Source organism: Emydura macquarii, unplaced genomic scaffold (assembly GCF_026122565.2).
Source record: "Emydura macquarii macquarii isolate MOO-44397 ecotype Brisbane River unplaced genomic scaffold, CSIRO-AGI_Emac_v2 contig_2687, whole genome shotgun sequence".
Lineage (NCBI taxonomy): Eukaryota > Metazoa > Chordata > Testudines > Chelidae > Emydura > Emydura macquarii.
The window spans coordinates 34,836-50,046 of NW_027132824.1; the positions used below are offsets into that span (position 1 = coordinate 34,836).

At 44.0% G+C, this 15,211-nt stretch overlaps 1 pseudogene; it reads left to right on the plus strand.

Moving 5' to 3' along the window:
• Positions 1–13,044: 13,044 nt before the first annotated feature.
• On the plus strand, positions 13,045–13,961 carry LOC137164726 (olfactory receptor 10D3-like; annotated as a pseudogene).
• Positions 13,962–15,211: the final 1,250 nt, after the last annotated feature.

The window sequence follows — 15,211 nt, forward strand, 5'->3', positions numbered from 1 at the left end:
ATTGAATCCTCTACTGCGACATACTGTATCTAACAGGGCATTACATCTCACCCAGCTACCCCATGACTGAGCCTCATAACTTGTATTTGGCTAAAGCCTATCTTCCAGACAGGGGGCCAGGCTGGATTCAAAGACAACAGGAGATGAAAAATCCACTGCTACCCATGGGAGCTTGTGCCAATGGTTCATCAACTTCTCTAGAGGAGCAACTCCCTAGTTGAGGTGCAAGGAATGGCGTAGCAGAGTTTTCTTCTCTAGCACCCCCCTGCCAACTGTCACTCTGTCCATGTGGTGGGCTACTACTTGTGAATTAGCCCTCCAGCCAGGTCATCTTTCTGATAGTGGAACACAGGCTTGCACTGTCCTCTGGGTTCCAGCCCAGGTACCATGTCTTAAGCAGCTCCAGTCTGTCTGTAAAGACCCACTGCTTCCTCCATGAGCTAATTCCCACCTTTGCCTGTGCCTAGGCCTTCCTCACAGCCCCTTCTCAGGCTCCCTCCTCCACAGAGCCCTGAAGGAAAGAGGATAAGTGATGATAAACAAAGCAAATGTACTGGTCCCATGCCAGGCCTCTCTGCCCTAGAAAAGGCTCTGGCATCTAACAGGCTCAGAACAGACCCTGGCCCCAGACCAGCCTGCCTCCACACGTTCTGTAGGTTTTCTCTGGCACCCAGCCAGGCCTTCCTTCAAGGTGCTAGCACAAGAGGTCCTTTCCTTCTCCTGCTTAGCATCTACTGTATTGGGGTTTTCCTCCTGTAACTCCTCCCTCCAGGCTTTGTCCCCTCTCGTAGGTGTAAGTTCTCCACATGAAGGCACTTATACACTGTCACCAATACACCTCTCAATCTTGCTTTCGACAAGAATGAGAAATGGAACACCACGCCTATATAGAAAGTTCCCAGGCATCCTAATCAGTTAGCTGTTAGCTCAACATGGGTGGGTCCTCTGCTAATTCAGAAGCAATAAAGAGCTCATCACTACAAGCAGTAAAGTCATAGGGACCTAACCCTGTTTCCTGGTTTACCTGAATCTCCCATTGATCATGACTGGTAAGGAACTAGGCACAGTAGCTTGACCCAAAGTCTTACGCACATAATGGCTTGAGCAGAGAGGCAGGAGACCTCTGAGTTGGATTCTCATGTCTTCTCTTGAGTGATCTTAGTAACACTTTGCACATCACCCATCTCAGAAGGATAAATACATTAAAACATATGTATTAGAATCAGTCCAAAATGTCTCCTGTGCAACAGTTTTCCATTGGAAGATGCTGATTGGAGGGAAAAGAATCTTTCCAGGGGAACTCATTGATTCCACTAAAGCTTTGAATGGAAACCAGGCAGGCTGGCCAGCAGATGGACAGCACAAGCATCCGGCTCCCAGCTTGACTTCTCCCCGTGTCCTCGGCTGCCCATGCTGTTTGGCTCGCCTGCTATCCAGCTTCTGCAGGAAATGTCCATTTGGATGGACTTACCTTTTTCCATGGAAGAATATTTTATGTGAAAAATCACTAACAAGCCTTTAAATAAATGAAGGGAAAAATAAAAACAGATTTCCTCTTGCAGCCATAGCTCTGTCCCTCTGGGAACACCAGCCTTCCATCTCCCCTCTTGATCAAACTAACTGTGCCTCCAAGCACAAAACTCAACTACATCAATATGTACTACAAATGATGTGGGTAGGGTAGGAAAGGGCAGTTTGCTGAAGGATTGTGTAAATGGTGTGGCCACCTCCAGAATGCTCCCTCATGGGTGACTTGGGATGGCTCTGCAGGGCCTGGTCTCCATTTCCCTCCTTGGGGGTCCTCAATAACTCCACTAAGGCTCACATGTTCCTTCTTGGCGCCTGGCTTATTAACATAGAATTCAAAATAAACACAGAAGACTCTTCCAGTGCAGTCTCAAACTGGACACAGCCCCTGCTCCCTAAGGTCTCTTTGTCTATCTATCTTCAAGTTTCCAAGTTGGGAACAGCTTTTCATCCCTTCCCAGGATCTGCTTCTGCTCTCCCCTTGGTCAAAGGTCCGTCTCCTGTAGGAGCCTCTTGAGCTCTGTGGGTCTTGCCACAGTTTCCTCTCCTATTTCCTGTTCTTCTCTGGCTCTTTAGAAGGAGCAGCTGCCCTATGTCAGGCCCAACTGAGAGATTGTTAATAAGTCCCAGATGTGTTGGACCCATTCCCTCATAAAGGCCCAGCTCAGTCAGTGAAAGGGTGTGTGAAGAAAGGAAGGCTGAGAGGGTGGAGTTCAGGTTATTGTAGAATCATAGAAGACGAGGGATGGAAGGGACCTCAGAAGGTATCTAGTCCAAACCCCTCCTCAAAGTGCATGCTCTGTAATTAATGGGAGCTATGCTAATAACAACACTGACAAATGTTGATGAAGTAAATGAGCTGGCTCCTCGGCTCTTGTAAATCAACATAGCTCCATTGACTTCAACTCATCTACGTTGCTGTACATCAGCCGAGGACATGGCTCAGTAGGGGTCTCACACCGGCTGAGTGGGTTGGATAGAGAGAGCCCAGGCTGAGACTTGCCTTCAACTATCCAAGGATTTGCAGGTGGGCACCACTGTCTTGGATTTCACTCCAGAAGTTAGATTGGAGCAGGGAAAGTGGCTATAACTGAAAGGTGGGTGGATGGATGAGACACAAACTGAAAGATCAACATCATGTCTAGGATTCAAACCACGGTTGTTATGGCTGATGTATGGAATATCGCAAAAGGGACTGGCACAGAGATTGTGATTATACTATGGCCTTAGGTAAGGTGTGCAAAGGAGAACAGGAGGGGAAGTCTATTGTGCATGTTTGGGCCTCTCTGAAATGATGGCTAGGGAAGGCATTTTCCAAACTGACAAGGGAATCGTGATGAACAATTTCCATTCAATGCTAAGGCAAGTTGAGCATCCAGATCTCTTAGGTGTCTCTGAAAACCTGAGCTGATCTGTAAACCGGATGGATTCTCTGAATTTCCATTTCATGAGAAATTTCAACATTTGTTTTTATTTTGAATTAGAAAAAAAAAGGAAATGTCTTTGAAATTTCCTGGAAAATGAAACATAAAAAATAATAATTCTGGAAAACTGTTTTGGAGAAATCTTCAAAACTTCATTTTGAAATGAAACATTCATGTTGAAATTCATTTTATTTTATGGTTTTTAATGTTCTTATTAATTGTATTATTTTACTTTACTTTATTTCATGCCATAATTCAACATAAATAGGAGTCAAAACATTCCGTTATTTTATTTTATTTATGAAATCATTAAGAACCACTGCTACTTGTTATTAATTTTGGCAGAATTCAATTTTTATTTTGATACATAATTTAACGGATAATATCAATGCTTATTTTTAAGCATTTTTTAAAATTGATTTAAGTTTTCGTAGTGATGGGACAGTGGGCAGTCAGACAATGGGGGCAGACATACAGCAATTATTTAATGACAATAGACTTTGATATTCAAAATGTTCAAGATCGATAGTTGTTAAAACATCAATTGCCAAGATCATATGGAAAAATAGAGAAAATAAATATCCTTAAATCAAACTCTAATAACTTCTCCTGTAACATTTGTATTACTTTGCTTAGCTGTACATTCCTGTTTTTATCAATGGAAATATTTTCCATTGGTTTGGTGGGTACAGTGAAATTGATGTTTACCTCCATTTACCAATAAAAATATTTTCCTTCCACGCCTACTTATTATTGACTGAAACACCTCCTCTTATTCCGTAGATCAAAGTGATTTCAGTTCCCCTTGTGAGGAAACAGTTTGACATTTTGGCCAGGGAAATAAGATACGTGCTCAGGGCTAGATTCAAAAAGGAATATCGGCTTTGCAATTCCAAACTTGCCAGCACTTAGAAAATCACTGGGAAGTGATTATTCCCCTCTATTCGGCACTGGTGAGGCCACATCTGAAGTATTGTGTCCAGTTTTGGGCCCCCCACTACAGGAAGGAAGTGGACAAATTGGTGAGAGTTAAGTGGAGGGGAAGAAAAATAATTAGGGGGCTGGAGCACATGACTTATGAGGAAAGGCTGAGGGAACTGGTCTTTTTAAGTCTGCAGAAGAGTAGCAGGGGGAGGGATTTGATAGCAGCCTTCAACTTCCTGAAGGGGAGTTCCAGAGAGGATGGAGCTAGGCTGTTCTCAGTGGTGGCAGTGACAGAAGAAAGAGCAATGATCCCAAGTTGCAGTGGGTGAGATCTAGTTTGGATATTAGAAAAAACCTTTTTCCCTAGGGGGGCGGTGAAGCACTGGAATGGGTTACCTGGGGAGGTGGTGGAATCTCCATCCTCAGAGATTTTTAAGGTGCGCCTTGACAAAGCCCTGGAGAGGATGGTTTAGTTGAGGTTGCTCCTTCTTTGAGAAGGGGGTTGGACTAGATACCTCCTGAGGTCCCTTCCAACCCTGATCTTCTATGGTTTAATGATTCTAACAGTAAAATCTGATCACTTAATCCGTTCTAGCAACAGCCATATTTTGACAGCACCATGGATTTTAGGAGATTATGTCCTTTCATTAGGCATCTGACGTGTCCTGCTTCATATGAATTATTACAACCGTACAGAAGTGATGAATATGGGGTTTAAAGTGTACTGCTTTGGGGCACAGTGTGCAACACCCTGTCCTGGGAAGAAGGCCCTGACCTTCTTCCTCTTTGTCAGCCAGTGGCTACTCCTACCTGCAACTTTGTAAAGGCCAGGCCTTCCTCTGTTGCTCGTTGCTTCTTCGCCTTAACCAACCTCTTCCCTGGGCCAAGGGCCCTAAGGGCCTGGCCCTTGAGCAAAGAGATCATGGCAGTGGTTCGGGAAATCAGGGAGTTGTTAGTTTGAATCCCTCTCAACACTTGTGAGAGGTCTCCATTGTAGATGCTCCTGGCACATCCCACGCCATCTTCAGTGGCTCATCATTTCTCCATCTTAACCGACCTCTTCCCTGTGACAGAACATCCCCTTGTATTCACACACTAGACACTACTGTAATAATCTTCATACAGTCATGCCTTATAAGGTGTTATTTGAAAACTCATAACCTGCTGAACAGTAAAATGCATCCAGTAACATTATGCACATGAGATGAAATCATGACTGACGTGTGTTTCCCAGATAAGTTTGGGGAGTTGCTAAACCAGTTTATCAAGGCAAAGGGCAGAGCTAAGCCCCAGTCAGGTGTCAACAAAGCTGATGGATCATCCCCTATCAAGTGGCCGTTCTATGGCAAGAAAGGGAGGGAAAGGGGTAAAGAGATCTTCATCTTAGCTAAGACAATCATGATCTCTCTCTCTCCTCCCTGAATATAGCTTGTTGCGTTAGGCACTCCAGATTGTTTAATATTTATTTTTCTTGCAGTCATTTCTGTCTCCTATGCCTCACTATTTGTACTCACTGAAAATCTCTCTTTGTAGTTAATAAACTTGTTTTATTGTTTTATCTAATCCCGTGTGTTTAAGTTAAAGTGCTGGATAATTCCATTTAGGGTGGCAAAGTTGTGTGTATGTTATTCTCTTAAAGGAATAATGCACTTGATATATTTGGACTGTCTGGGAGAGGCTGAGCAGTACAGGACATACATTTTCTGGGGGGAATATCCAGGACTGGGAGTGTTTTGGGGTCAAGGGACACACAGCCACCTCACTGGTCTGGATTGCGTCCCAGTACGTCACTGGCATCTACTGGGGTTTTCAGATATGCCCAGGCACCTAATCCCCATTGATGTCAGTGAGAACTAGGCATCTAGGGCCCGATTTTTAAAGATAATTAGGGGTTTAAAGATGGAGACAGGGGGATATTAAAATAAGCGTTTTATTCTTTTGGATGGAAATGGAATGCACTGACATGTCAAAATGAAATTTAGGTTTTGATTCTCTGAATCAATCCCTAAATCAATTCCAAATAATTCCTGTTGGAACAACAGCATATCTTTAGAAAAAAATCTTGGCCTTTTCTTTGTGAAGCTAAATAGATTGAGCTTCATGATATACATACCAGATCCACAGCTTGTGTAAACTGGAATCATAGCATTGGACTCAATGGATCCAGTCCCTATGTGGTGTAAATGGATGTAGTTCCATTGAAGCCAATAGGCCAGATCTGCAGATGGTATAAATTGGTTACATTCTCTCAAAGTCCGTGAAATTCCACTGGTTTGCAGAGGATCTAGCTCCAAACGTTAAAGTCGGATTCTTCTCCCACATATACCCTTTTTACAGCACTCGGAATCCATTTTACACCAGTCTGAGAATCCCAGGAGAAGGAATGTGGTGACAGTGGTTTGGCTGGACATTGTCTTTCTTAAAACATTATTTGATTCCTGTGGAGGGAAAGACAAGAACAAGAGACAGAATTAGGCTAGTAAAATGACTCTCCTTTTGTGTTAACCACCTTAATAACCTTGAGTCATATCCTTAGCCTGTGAAGTTTGGTGTAATATGGAAATGAGGGTGGGGGAACCAGCTCCATTTTCTCGAGTGGAGTTACTCCTGATTTATACTGGGCTGAGTGATTGGATAATCAAGTCCATTGACCAAAGAAGATGACTTTTTATTTACACCAAGTTGAAGGAAAGTAAAATCAGGACCAATTGTTTGTAAATCTTTTTCACCTAAAGAGGCATAAGGTTAGGTAAATTTTATCCTCATTTTAGAGAGGGCAGATGGCAGACCAGAGAGCTAGATTCTGCCGTCATGTACACCAGCGTAAATCTGGGGTCATTTCATTGAAACCAGGGGAATTTCTGTTCATTTACCCTGCTGTAAATGGAAATAGCATCTCCCATGGATATGGAAGGACTCACTCATGGTTCCACATTGACATTGCTGTGGAGTCAGGAACACAGCCTAGGAGGAGTCCAGGATCCCAGCTGGAAGAGGCTAGGAAGAAGACAAAGGACATTTCGATCTCACGCAGGCTGACTAATAACTACTCTTTCTGGAGTGCTCATCTGCAGGGTCACCCAATCCACCCCCTGTGCAAGTCATTGGGTTATTGCACGCTTGGCAACGCTTCTCTCCTGGCGGTGGGGGTGGCAGTGACAGAACAAACACTTAAATATTATCACACAACATGGAATAAAGATGACAAGTGAGATTGATGTGTGCACCCACTGCCCAGCACCCCAGACAGTCTAAACACTGAACACAGTCTAGTCACTCTAATACCATTGTGAACAGTGCTAACCCGCAGCTGAGCCAGGCTGGTTTCTAGCCAGGTCTTTCTCAGTGTTCATCTGAGGATTAGGGGCCTTGGCATGAGCTGACACCTGGACTGCCAGCATCACAGTGATCCCTGAAATGATGGACGAGCCTGATGAAAGGGGAAACTGACTCTTGGGAATTCCCAAAGGAAAGGCTGTTAAAGCCTCCCCTTTATCCCAGAGACTCTGTTCTTTGCTCATCAGCTCTGATGATCATTGATTCATCATGCACCAGGCCACAGGGCACCAATGGATACACCAGGCCACCAGCGCTGGATGAGTGAGGACCACAGACTGAGAGATGTGAGATGTTTCTCTGGTAGCCCTTCCCTTTCCATCCCCCACTGTCCTCCTCTCTGTCAGCGTTTCACCTGGTCCTGCGACCAGCTGCTCCACATGCCATCAACACAATGAGCTGAGACGGCCCATCCAGCTCTGCCCAGCCTGAGAAGGGTCAGCCAAGAACAGAGACCAGACCAGCTCCGTGTTATTCCAGACCAGGGATGTGGGGTGCAACAGCTGTCAGGGGTGATCTGCCCCAGCCCAAACATCCATCTGTGACTGTGCAGCCACATGGTATGCAGAGAACATCAGCAAAAGCCATATTTCCCTCACCTTTTCAGTCCTGTATCTTCTCTCTGCTGGGTGCTAAGGTTGCAGACCTCATGAGACACCTAAACAGACCTATGTGCCCATGCCATGCTGAGGAGGGGCTGGTAGTCAAGGTACATATAGGTACCAATGACATAGGGGAAGGTAAGAGAAAGGTCCTGGCAGCCAAATTTAGGCTGCTTTAGGAAAGACATGAAGCTCCAAGAGCTCCACGGTAGCATTTTCTGAAACATTTCTAGTTCCACCCACAGGGCCAGGAAGACGGGCAGAACTTCAGGTCTCAATGCAGGTCTCAAAGGCCCAGCCTGACAAAGCCCTGGCTGGGATGATTTAGCTGAGGTTAGTCCTGCTTTGAGCAGGGGGTTGGACTAGATGATCTCCTGAGGACCCTTCCAAACCTCATCATCTAGGATTCTATGGCAGAATGAACAACTGGGGAGCTCGTCTTCAAATGGCAGCCGATGCCTGGATCAGTGCTAGTGTCAATTCTGCCCTGCACACCGGAAACCTGTTTGCGTTAACCTTCTCTGGAGGCAACACGGTGGTTCAGTTCTTCTGTGAAATCCCGCAGCTGCTCAAGAAGCTGCCAGCCAAGACTGTGTCCCTCACATAAGCACAACGGGAGCCCTATTTCTGCACTGATGAGGGGAAGTTGCTGGCCTTCCAAGCTGCTGCAGACCAGGAGCGAGGCCGAAGCTGGCAGTGACTCACTAGTGTTTGAGGAGTAGGTTTTTGAGGCAGGATTTTCAAAGGAGCTCAAGGGAGTTGGTTGCTGAATCCCCACTGAAAACCCTGGCCAGCTGAAAATCTCATTCATGACCAAAAAAGGATTTAAGCGTGAATTTATCTCTAAGTCCACAGTGGGAATACTCCCATATGTTTAAAGCTGAGCACTTCCTTAAGTATTTTTCTTGATCAGTGATTTAGTTCAGATTATTCAAAGGAAATGAGTTTAAGAATCATGGATTAAGAATCATAATAACTGAGAGTTCGGACAGGAATCTATGACAATGTAGACCAATCAAGGATCTGCCTTTCCATTTTAAGAAGCCTGGTTATAATTCTTCTATGTATCCAATTAGAATAGAGAAACTGAGCAAATTAACATGTAACCAGTCAAAACAACTCAAATTCCACACACTGAATACTAATCAGGATCTGGTTGTAAATAAACTATAGAGCAAAAAATATTCACAGAAATTCTTTGGTGACAAATGTTGAATAACGAATATTTTCAAGAAAATCATGATTCGGCCAATGACAGTCGTGCAAGTAAAAGAAGCACAATAATTTTAATGGATTGTCCATTTATTTATATAACCAAGCGCTATACTCGGCATATGCAGTGTATACAGCTGTATAGTGATATAGTATTCAAATAATAATACCAAACTCAGCAAACCCCTAAGAAGAGTGTCCTAACTGTTGGACTGCTGGAGACTGATGTGGGTCCCACCATCTCTTCTGCTGAAGCTGTTCCACTGTGGATAAACAATTAAAGGGATATTGGAGCACGGGCACTTGGTCTCCCATTTTCTAGAAGAGGGATCTGACCACTAGACCACACAGTCCTTCCGTATGCCTCTCTCTCTCTCTGGCCCAATGACTCTTTAAAATATTTATCTACAGGGGAAGAGCATGAACAAGAGCGGTTGACAATAGTAATAAACAAGTAAATCAATAAATAACAGCCAGACTCTGTGATCCAGGGCACCTCTGAGACATATTCAGATCCTTGTGTGGATGAGATGCCACTGGCCAACTCCAGACACCTTTGAAGTGAACGGCTAAATCCCAATGGTCATGTTTCCAGGGCTAGCTACACCACCGGCCCCTTCTCTGATATCTCTGGGTGCACCCCTCCTAGGATAGAAGTCCATAATTCTCCCCCTCTGAAACTGATCCCAGGCTAAAAACCTCTGTGCTCCAATCGTGCTTTCCCAGCAGATCTGAGCGGGTTTGGTACCTGCAGCTCTTCCTGCAGGAGCTGTGATCAGTAGACACCCTTGTCCAAGTAAAGGATGATGTATTTACCGCAGTAGGAACAATGCATAACATGAGAGAAAATATCACACAGAAATGCCAAAAACTTCAAGGGGAAACATTTGTCCTCATTATCCAGGTTCAGAGTGTTTTTAGGAAAAACAGCAAAACATTTCTGTTCAAACAAGTGTTTCCTTCACATCAAGAATGACATTTATTATGATAAAAATAGGAAAAAACATTTCTATCCAAGGCTCTATGTGTCTGAAAATATCATTAATACCGCAGAAAAATCTTGCAAGCATTAAAGTAAACATTTCAACAGGAACTCATCCATCCACATTCCTACAGAATCTCTTTTCCACCCCTCCACACTGTTTGAAATAAAACTTCACCTTTCTTTGAGAAGACATTAAAGAGGCAATCACACTGACACCCCAATCGAGGACAAAAAAAGACATCATCATCTAATCAAACATACTCCACCCTTGGAAATTCCCACCCCTCCAATAGAAATTTAGAATAAAGAAACAAATCAACTAGCCAAAAAATCAAATACAAAGCAAAGACACAGAGTAGAATAAAAACAACAACAACAACAAAGACTCTTACACCCCAAGTACATGTTTTGTCCCAAAACAGAAGAACAACCAGAGACTCCATGAATTCCACTATGGACTTTCTAAGGGATACTTATTTTATGGGCAATATGTAGGGACAATGTGATAATGATGACCATATAAATCCTTAAGAGAGAAAGATAGACTATGATTTTATTTCTGCTGGGGTAAACACCTGGCACAAGGAAGCAAATTAACAAAACAATCAATAAAACAAAACATAAAAAGCGGAGACAATTTAGAAAACAACAACAACAACAACAATCCCTGAACTTGGTCTACACTGATGGCTTAATACGAATTAAAGTCCTTTAATTCAAATGAATTACTCCCGCATCTACACTTGCGCATTGTTAATTCAAATTAAGGAGCCTTTAAAATTGAATTAATAAAACCACCTCTGCAAATGGATTAGCGTCTGAAGCACATCAATTAATTCACATTAGTGTGAGTGTGGACGCAATGGGACTTAATTCAAATTAATAGGCCTCCAGACTGTATCCCATGATGTCCCATTTCAGTACCCTCCCCCAAAGCTGCCCCAGGATGATTTAAATCTTCATTTCCTGTGGTGAATGGGTTTAAAATCCAAGCTGCGATCACCCCCGCACACGCAACAAGCCCTTTGCAATTTGTCTCTTTAAGAGTTTGAAAATTTCACCCCTCCTCTCCCCGCGTGGTGAATGCGTTTTAACTGCCCAGCAAACCCTTTGCAGTTTGTCCCTTTGAAAGTTTAGCCCTTTAAAGTTTGTCCCTTTCAAAGATTTTACCACCTACCCCTCTCCCGGCATGGTGAATGTGTTTTAAATGCCAGCAGTGAGAGGAAATTCTTTGCTACATTGTTTCAGGGGCCAATGATGGAAATTGATACTTTCTTAAGATTTTATTCACAGTGCTACATGTGGATACATTACATCATGCTTTCCATCAGTGAAATGGAAACATTTGCATCACTGTATTAATATACTAACTGACTCAGTTGTTATTTATCTTACATTCTACAGAAACCTGTAGAATCCAAATCAAAGGCAAGAAATATACAGGGGGTTGTGGGGGGAGCATAAAAGGCAAACAGCATACAGTTCTAAAGTAATCCAGGATAAACTGCGATGTATTTGTCACAGTCAAATTGAGAGCATAGTACAGCTGGCTCCATGTGCTGCAGCAATGGTGATCGGGGGAGTAAAAAAAACAGCATGAAATTCCTTTTCCTGTTTGTTTGGGGGTGGGGGAAGAGGGTGGGGGAAGCAGCACTGCATCCTGGGATGATGACACTCATCACAACAGCCTCTATGGTTAGTTGCACTGTGGGATAGCTTCCCACATTGCACTGCTTTCTAATTCGAATTAAGGCTGGCCAGTGTGGACGCAAAAAACCAGCACAAATACTGTAGTGTGGACAGTCTGCAGCACTTTCTATAAATCGCTTTCTGTACTTCGAATTAAGCTAATTCGAATTAGTGCTGCAGTGTAGACGTAGCCTAAGAGAGAGCATCTCCTCCAAGTCAGAATAATGAACAGATCTCAGCCTCTTTGGGTATGTAGCATCTGCTTCAATGTCTGCAAACTGGGTGGAGCAAACTGGGGAGAAAGAGATAAAGACTTCCACTGCACGGTGACTGTGTGACTCTTGGCTAAGGCACCGAGTGTAAGGTTCTGGAGTAGCCTTCTAGTCTATTTCCTCCTCTTTGTTCTGTCTCTTTGACGCTCTCTTTTTCCATTTCTATCTCCTATTCTCTCTCTCTTTGTCTCTCCAAATCTATGTAGCAGCTTGGGTTGACTGGAGCTCTGAGCTGGTACAGAACATTCTCAGTCTTAGATACTTGACTGGTTGGTACTTGCTCACATGCTCCCGGTCAAACTGATCACCAGATTTGGGAGTCAGTAAGAAATTTTCCACCAAGTTAGATTTGCAGGGACCTTGGGGTTTTTTTTCCACCTTCTTCTGCAGCATGGGGAGGTTGTGTCACCTTCTGGGATCAGCCAAGTATATCTCACTGTGTCAGGCATTGGTGATGCCTGGGCCTCTCCTGTTCTCTGCCTCAGTCACAACTGTTTAGTCTTCGGACATCTGAAGAAGTGCTTTGGTTTAAACAAAATTGTTGGCCTCAGTGTGGGGTATATTTAATGGCCTTTGATGTACAGGAGGTCAGATTAAATTATCTAATAGACCCTTTGGGCCTTAAACTCTATGAAATTCTCTCTCTCTCCACACAAAGAGGAGAATTTTGCATGATCATACTGAAGTATTTTGGAGGTTTTTTTCGGTCTTGCACTCTCTCTGGAAAGGTACTTAGGAGTCAGCTAAATTCATGTTCCAATTCATGATAATTTGTTTTCCTTTTATTAATTTTTCTTTGGCTCTCTGATACCGTGATGATGGATGAGCTATAAGAACTGAATAGAATAGAAGATAGTTGAACAGAAAAGAAGAAAGGAAAATAGAATTGAGTAGAATTGACCAAATATGAGTCCAGATTCTCCACTCACTTCCACCAAACGTATGGGGGTTAGAAAGGTTTACCCTTTGAGAGTAAAGCTTGTGGGGTACAAAGGAATAAACAAATCATGATTTATTGAGATTACTAATCTGGCTTCATTCTCTCTATACCTCCAGAAATGATCCCGTCTCGCATGGAAATGGAGAATTGCACTGTGGTGTCAGAATTCATTTTCTTAGGGATCCACAACACCAAAGGCCAGGAGACCATCCTCTTCATCAGCTTCTTAACTTTCTACCTCTGCAACCTGCTGGGCAACTTGCTCATCTCATCAGCCATCCTCACTGACTCCCACCTTCACACTCCCATGTACTTCTTCCTCTGCAATCTCTCCATGGTGGACCTTGGATTCGCCTCCATCATCACCCCTAAATTGCTGGTCAGTCTCTGGGCCAAGAGTAGAACCATCTTGCTGGGAGGGTGCATGTCCCAGGTCTTCTTCTACCACTTCCTAGGAAGCACGGAATGCCTGATCTACACCGCCATGGCCTTTGACAGGTATGTGACCATCTGCCACCCGCTGCACTACCTGATCATCATGAACTGGAGGATATGCGCCAACCTGGCTGCCAGCACCTGGGTCACCAGCTCCTTTCACGCCACCATTCTCACCAGTCTGACCTTTATGCTGCCCTACTGCGGGCCCAATGTGGCAGACTATTTCTTCTGTGATATCTTCCCCGTGGTGAAGCTGGCCTGCGTGGACACGTATGTCATCGAGACCGTGAGCTTCACCAATATTGGCATGGTGTCCATTCCCTGCTTCCTCCTCATCCTCATGTCCTTCGTCAGATTGCTGCCTCCGTGGAGAGAATGCACAGTGCTGAGCACCGTCAGAAAGTGGTTTCCACTTGTTCATCACACCTGACAGTGGTATGCTTCTTCTTCGGGCCCTGTGCCGTCCTCTACACCCAGCCGTCCCTGAGCAATGTGCTGGCTACCCCCACTCAGATCTTTTGTAACGGGGTCACCCCGATGCTGAATCCGGTCATTTACACACTGAGGAATAAGGAAATCAAGGCAGCATTCAGGAAAATGAAAGGGGCCTGATCCCAGTCCTGCAAAAATTGATAGCTGAAATGGAATGTCTTCCAATAGAGGTGGTCAGGAAGTCAACGGATTTATGCCAGGGTTAGGTTAGAATTAGAAAGGAGGCCAGTGGAGTTACTCCAGGGTTAGAGTTAGATTAATAGATTATAGGGCTGTGATCATCTGGGTCAGACTAACGGTCCATCTTCCAACAGTGTCCCCTAGAACATGTCTTTTAGAAAAACATCAATCTTGATATTAAAATTGTCCTCGATGTAGAGTCCATTAAACCATTCGAACAATTTACCAAGGATCAAATGACTCTCTTTATTGAAAATGTATGCAGTATATCCAGTCTGAATTTGTCTACCTTCAACATCCAGCTATTGGATCATGTTAGACCATTCTCTGGTAGGCTGAAGAGCCCATTATTAAGTATTTGTTCCCCATGTAGATACTTATAGGTGGTAATCAGGTGTCCTTTTCCCTGCAGGACAGTCCACACTATCACAGCATTCCAGCATTAAAAACCAGCCCTGACTGAGGGAAGACCGCCCCCTCCTGAGTTGCCTACGCCACCCCCTGCACTGCAGCACCCCTTTGCATGGCCAAGACTCAAGCTGAATTTTCTGTGTTGTTTCTTTGCCATTGTCCAGGACACCAATTTCCAAAGAGTCACAAACCCAGAAGAGGGGGACTGAGCAAAGAGAACTTGGAATGGAAGAGAGGTGCACAGCTGTGGACATTGACTCTGAAAGCGGCTGTAACTTCTGATGGACAATGGGAAAGCTCCATTGACCTCCAGGCCCTGAGCACTGGATGGCTCCAGAGGGAGAAGGAGGGAGAGCAGCTTGCTATAGTGTTTAGTAACTGAGAACTGTATCAGCTCAACACACCTACATTTAAAGAGCCCATGGGATTATTTACAAAGCATTATATTTTGGCTAAGACAAAGGAGTGGGACACAGGAGATCTGGGTTCAAGTACAGGTTCTGTGGAAGATTCCCTATTTGACCTTGAGTAAATCAGTGAATTGCTTTGTGCCTCAGTTTCTTCATCTGTTATACGGGGATCATTAAATCCTTTGTTTCTCTCATCCATTAAATGTGTATCCATTTCTAACAGTGATAGCCTCTTACTATGTGTTCGCGCAACACCCAGCAGAAAGGGTCCCACATCTGAGTTCCTGTAGGTCCTACCAAAATACCAATGATAAGAATCAGAGGCTGGAAATGTTGTGATAGTGTGGACTGTCCTGCAGGGAAAAGGAC